Genomic DNA, 7,088 nt, shown 5'->3' on the forward strand with positions numbered 1-7,088 from the left:
ACGTAAGCCGCCGGCCCGCATATGATGATGATTCCTGAGTCCTCCGCTCCTCCTCCCTGGCGGCCCACCCCCAGCCAGTGTGGCCCAGGCCCTCAGTGAGTGACAAACTGCTGTGACAGACAGAGACTGAGCCTGTGACTGTGTGAGTGACAGACACAGACTCAGTCACTGTCTGTCTAAATGAACGATTTGCTCTGGCTAAGGGCTATTGGCTAAGTGTGAGTACTCGGAGTTACTAGTTGCGGTAAGGGACCGTGACAGTGACAGGTCTTAGATTAGCATTTAACTAACTAGCGGAGGAGAGGGGGTTAAGGTGAGGTTATTGGTTAACTTACTTTTACTACACAGAGTCAGACTAGACACAGTGGACTTCAGGGACTGTGCTGTGATTACCGGTCGACGTCCGCAACAAAAAGTTAACGAGCAGCTGCAAAAATATAATTTATACAGCAGCAGGCAGCAGCCAGCCAGCCAGGCCAGCCCAGCTGAGCTGCCGGCCGGCGGCCCACCGGGATTTTTCCCGGTATCCCGGCTGCCCAATCCGGCCCTGAACAGATGTAATGAAGTAATAATATGTGATCTGATGAAATATACAAGAATGTTACTAAATCACCACATATAATAATCATGCAGCTAAAGCAACGAGCTAGTCCCAAAGTCCATACAGTCACAAAGAGTAAAAAATACAGTGGAGGTCCAGTGTGGAAGGTTCCAGAGAAGAGAGAGGAAAGTACTATTATCCAGGGGAGGAAAATATTTTATCCAATACTTCTGGTTCAGAGTAAGAACATCTAAAAGGTACCTGTGAAAGAAAAAACAACTACTAGTTTACTCTTTGTGACTGTATAGACTTTGCGACTAGTGTGTTGCTTTATATATGGGACGTCCCTTTATCTGAGCTCAGATTCATTAATATCATTAATTTTTTTTTACTGTTTTTTTTATATATATCCTTATTTTGTCATATGTTTGACACATGTTTTTCACTGTTGCTTTTTTAAATATTTTAATTTAGATTGTGACTAACTCTGCTAGATTGCTACATAGTTCTAGCAAACTTGTTCCATATATTCCTTAGAATAAAACCGTTTTATATATAACATATGTTTTTCTATAATCTTTATTGTCTGTATTTTTCACCCTATTTCTACGCTCCTTACTAATACAGTATTATGTGTTATTAATACAGTATTATTTCTACGCTCTTTAGTAATACAGTACTATGTGATGTTTTTTGGTCATTACACACCCATATTGATAATCTCTTTGGGCTTAGCTTTTTCACCAGCACACTTGAGCCCCCTTTGGGTGGCGCTCCTATGTTCCCACTATTTATTTATTGGTTCAGCAAGCGCTACCCAGGTCTGAAACAAAAACGGGTTGGCTCCTAAGCTTACAGTCTTGCTTTGCAACTAAATATAGCAAGAGAACAAAGAGAAATTGATAAGAGGAGTAATAGCAAAAGAAACAATTAGTTACAATGTTATTATATTATTTTACCTCAGCATTTAATAGTATTGGGAGAGATGTGCAGTTTCATATTACTGGGGCTCCTTACTCTCTTTTTATAATGGTTATATAGTTTCCTTTAGTTATATTCTTTATCTCTTTATTTATTTGTTTCCAGAGAAAGTGAAGAACATTAGTTTCTAAATAAGAATTTATACTACGTTAGAAACTTGTTACTTCTATATCATAATAGAAGCAAGTTGTTTTGTCGCCCCCTGCTGGACACTCCCAACACGAGCAAGTGACAACAAAAACTGCTGCTGAATATTACAATGCAGTTTCCCAGCTCTGAAAGAGATTAATAAACTTTAATGAATAAACTTCATGCAATCACCTAGGAACAAAATATATCCTGACATTTTACCATCCAACTGGCAGATGTACTGAGCTTGCTGTCTAATCAGGGCCGGACTGGGAAATCAGACCAGCCCTGGAAATTTATATGGCCCAGCCCTGCCCCGCCCCCTCTGACTCAGCCCCGCCCCTCCGGGTCAGCCACGCCCCCTCCGGTTCAGCCTTGCCTCCCCTCAGCCTTGCACCACACACCGCACAGCAAAAAATGGTTGTAGAGTTTATACATATTAACACATATACACAAACTCACACATAGGCACGTACGCACACGCTCACACAGTCTCATGCACACAGTCTCTCTCACACTCACACAGTCTCTCTCTCACACACACACAGGCTCACACAGTCTCTCTCTCACACACACACACACACACATAGGCTCACGCAGTCTCTCTCTCTCACACACACACACACATAGGCTCACACAGTCTCTCTCTCACACACACACACACACATAGGCTCACACAGTCTCTCTCTCACACAAATACACACACATAGGCTCACACAGTCTCTCTCTCTCACACACACACACACACATAGGCTCACACAGTCTCTCTCTCTCACACACACACACACACACACATAGGCTCACACAGTCTCTCTCTCTCACACACACACACACACATAGGCTCACACAGTCTCTCTCTCTCACACACACACACACACACATAGGCTCACACAGTCTCTCTCTCTCACACACACACACACACACACATAGGCTCACACAGTCTCTCTCTCTCACACACACACACACACACACACACACATAGGCTCACACAGTCTCTCTCTCTCACACACACACACACACACATAGGCTCACACAGGCTCTCTCTCTCACACACACACACACACATAGGCTCACACAGTCTCTCTCTCTCACACACACACACACACATAGGCTCACACAGTCTCTCTCTCACACACACACACACACACATAGGCTCACACAGTCTCTCTCTCACACACACACACACACAGGCTCACAGTATCTCTCTCTCTCACACACACACACATAGGCTCACACAGTCTCTCTCTCACACATAGGCTCACACAGTCTCTATCTCACACACACACATAGGCTCACACCGTCTCTTTCTCACACACACACACACACACACACACATAGGCTCACACAGTCTCTAGCTCACACACACACACACATAGGCTCACACAGTCTCTATCTCACACACACACACATAGGCTCACACAGTCTCTATCTCACACACACACACATAGGCTCACACAGTCTCTATCTCACACACACACACATAGGCTCACACAGTCTCTATCTCTCACACACACACACATAGGCTCACACAGTCTCTATCTCACACACACACACATAGGCTCACACAGTCTCTATCTCACACACACACACATAGGCTCACACAGTCTCTATCTCACACACACACACACATAGGCTCACACAGTCTCTATCTCACACACACACACATAGGCTCACACAGTCTCTATCTCTCACACACACACACATAGGCTCACACAGTCTCTATCTCACACACACACACATAGGCTCACACAGTCTCTATCTCACACACACACACACATAGGCTCACACAGTCTCTATCTCACACACACACACATAGGCTCACACAGTCTCTATCTCACACACACACACATAGGCTCACACAGTCTCTATCTCACACACACACACATAGGCTCACACAGTCTCTATCTCACACACACACACATAGGCTCACACAGTCTCTCTCTCACACACACACATAGGTTCATACAGTCTCTCTCACACACACACATAGGTTCACACAGTCTCTCTTAGGTAAAAAGTCAATATGTACTTTATCTAGATAGAGCATGTCATTTTAAACAACTATTCAATTTACTTATTTTACCTAGTTTGCCTTGTTCTGTTAGTATCTTGTTAAAAGCATATATGCCTCTTGTCATTGGCTCAAATGATGCACTAAATAGCTCTCAGTAGTGCATTGCTGCTCCTTCATAAAAGGATACCAGTATATTAGCAAAGTGAATTGGAAAGTTGTTTAAAATTGTATGCTCTGTCTGAATAATTTAAAAAAATCTTTTGAGTGTTATGTCCCTTTAAAACACTGATATAAGTAGACCAAACAAGCAACTAAGATTTAAACATATAATGCTTATAATATGAAGTGATTTAACCCATGAATGTCTACAACATGTAGTATTTTTACCCCCTTACCATGTATAGGAAAGTGTTAAGGACAACAAGAGCAGCTGTGAGGCTAACACATATACAGTATTTTAAGAGGAAATAGAAAAACTACTATGCCAGAGTACAAGTGCTATGTTGTCACCTCTCCCTAGCAAGCATGTCTGGGCACCTAGTACTTATAAAAAGCCATATTTAATACATCACAGACATCATTTATATGCATACACCAGTTTAGATGGCTTTGGTTTGAGCAATGGAAAAAAAAATCCTACAATTGTGTACCTGCAGGGAGAAGAACCTTGCTAGTTGCTAAGGGCTAGTATTTATTATTTTAGGTAATGACTGTTTAAGTACTTCCCCACTGACCCCATGTGTTGCACAGCTAGGAGGACATCAGTAGGTCAGAGGTTAGCCATCAAAAGAAGCAGGGGTAATACAGATAGCGGCAGCATGAAGCTGAATAGTCAGGAAGGAACTAATTAATAAAATAAAATTATACTACATACATGATCTTCTGACTTGAACCGAATGTGTACCTGCTGCTGCCTGCCTCTGCTCTTTGCTGCTGCCCAAGTGTTGCCGCCGGTTCCGCTGTCTATTCAGTCCCTGCTGCTGCTCCCACACGTGTCCTCAGGCCTGCTGCAACTTTAACAGCACTGATACAGCCGCTCCCAGGCTGAGGCTCCCTCCAATATGTCACGTGGTGAGAACAAGTCAGTCAACTCACTCAGTGTCGTGACGTCACGTAAGCCGCCGGCCCGCATATGATGATGATTCCTGAGTCCTCCGCTCCTCCTCCCTGGCGGCCCACCCCCAGCCAGTGTGGCCCAGGCCCTCAGTGAGTGACAAACTGCTGTGACAGACAGAGACTGAGCCTGTGACTGTGTGAGTGACAGACACAGACTCAGTCACTGTCTGTCTAAATGAACGATTTGCTCTGGCTAAGGGCTATTGGCTAAGTGTGAGTACTCGGAGTTACTAGTTGCGGTAAGGGACCGTGACAGTGACAGGTCTTAGATTAGCATTTAACTAACTAGCGGAGGAGAGGGGGTTAAGGTGAGGTTATTGGTTAACTTACTTTTACTACACAGAGTCAGACTAGACACAGTGGACTTCAGGGACTGTGCTGTGATTACCGGTCGACGTCCGCAACAAAAAGTTAACGAGCAGCTGCAAAAATATAATTTATACAGCAGCAGGCAGCAGCCAGCCAGCCAGGCCAGCCCAGCTGAGCTGCCGGCCGGCGGCCCACCGGGATTTTTCCCGGTATCCCGGCTGCCCAATCCGGCCCTGTGTCTAATACCTCTCTGAGAACAAACACCAGCAATGAAAGTACAAGAATTTGCCTAATTTGTAAACAATAATAAATTGTAACAATGATGCACAATGTTAATGAGGTAATAAGGTTTATTAGCATTAGTTTGTAGGATGCCCAGTACGCATGCGCAAGACTGACAATGCTTCAGTAAAGCTAGTACTCACCACAAGGCTAATAACAGCAAGACTGCTCTCATTTGCATACCCATAATTCTGTGCGTCTTGCTGTAGCAATCATCCAAATATGTTGATGTTTTGAATAATTAATTTAATCTCTTGGGATTTTATTTACAATTTAAATACTTAGTAATATTTATTTTAAATAATACAGTCAACTTTTTTCTCTTATTTTGACAGTTTTTGAACTAATCCCCCTTTTCATTTGTTTGTGCTACCTTCACCCTGCTATGTGGTCTGAGCCATATAGGTGCTGTCTATAGTATCACTGCCATCTCCACGCTGCTATTGAGATAGTTCCGGTGCCAGTCCCAGTTCCTGACGTTGCCTGGGACAGAGCCAGTGATTCCTGAGATTGTTGTCACTGTCTGTCTCTAATGATGTCTCATTTGTTTATGGAGAAAGGTGTCACATAGATCTGATGTTGGATGCGGATTCTTGTACATCACTGATATCTAATGTGGTTCCAGAGGTCCATGGGTTAAGGTGGATTTTTTTGTAGTCACCAGATGTTTCTGTACAAATAGCATGTGAACCATTTGTGTATGTAGCAGTATTAGAATGACTATTAAGTTTGTTTTTGCTTAGTATAGTTATTGTAGCTCCCAGTACGCACGTGCAGATATTTTTATTATAATATGCTCAGTACGCATGCACACACAATGCTTCGGTAAAGCTTATACTCACCAAGGGCTTTTGTATCCCCATAGCTCTATGTTTGTTGTTGTAGCACTTCTCTAAATTTTTTGCGGTTTCTTTTTTAAAGCGCCAAATGCATCTTTTACTTTTCTTTTGTTTCACAATTTCCATACATTAGTTTTATTTATTTATAAATATATATGTAACATTTGTTTTTTATTTATCATGATACTAAGTTTTTGTTTCTCTGATCTGCCTAAGCTCTAATCTCCATTTCTAATTTTACTAATTTCCTTTACATGCCCAACTTTCTCTCCAGATTTATTAAATCTTTTGCCCTTTTTTAATGATTTCCGCGGAGAGGAACAATTATGAGACTAATATAATTTGTTGAGGATTTGTCACATTCATAGCTACATTATCGTTGAAATAAAGTATAATGGGAATTTATACAATAATATAGAGTGCGTAAGCAGTTAGGTTTCTGGTGTAAATATGTTTTTTCTATTAGAGTGTTGCTATCATAAGAGAGTGCTGTATACTCACTGACCACACAAGTGATCTAGTTTATTACACAGAGCAGATTTACTAATGGGTCTTTCTAGATTCACTGATCCTCAAATGATAAATACAATAAAAAGCAAATCTAGGGCTCGTATCAAAAGAACATAAATACTGTATTAGATGAGATCACAGAGCACCTCAGCAATTACAAGTCCCCTATAGGCTGTTAAAGGGACATAAAACAAGTTAGGATAGAGACAAAATATAATAATATGTACTTAAATTAAAACATTAAAGAAAAAATGTGGTTTTCGTGTCCCTTCAGTCTTCTACTAATGATATTTTACAGTTTTAATACAGAACCAATAACGCTCATGAATCACTAAAAAGATAAAAACGCTGCAATCGTTTTACAAAG

At 41.8% G+C, this 7,088-nt stretch overlaps 1 non-coding gene across 1 annotated transcript; it reads left to right on the plus strand.

The window, feature by feature from the left end:
* The first annotated feature begins 6,465 nt into the window (after positions 1-6,465).
* On the plus strand, positions 6,466-6,581 carry LOC128641462 (U5 spliceosomal RNA). The gene has a single exon (XR_008399495.1). It is a non-coding gene; the product is annotated as a U5 spliceosomal RNA (small nuclear RNA).
* The last annotated feature ends 507 nt before the right edge of the window (positions 6,582-7,088 follow it).

This window comes from Bombina bombina, chromosome 10 (assembly GCF_027579735.1).
Source record: "Bombina bombina isolate aBomBom1 chromosome 10, aBomBom1.pri, whole genome shotgun sequence".
In the NCBI taxonomy this organism is placed as follows: Eukaryota; Metazoa; Chordata; class Amphibia; order Anura; family Bombinatoridae; genus Bombina; species Bombina bombina.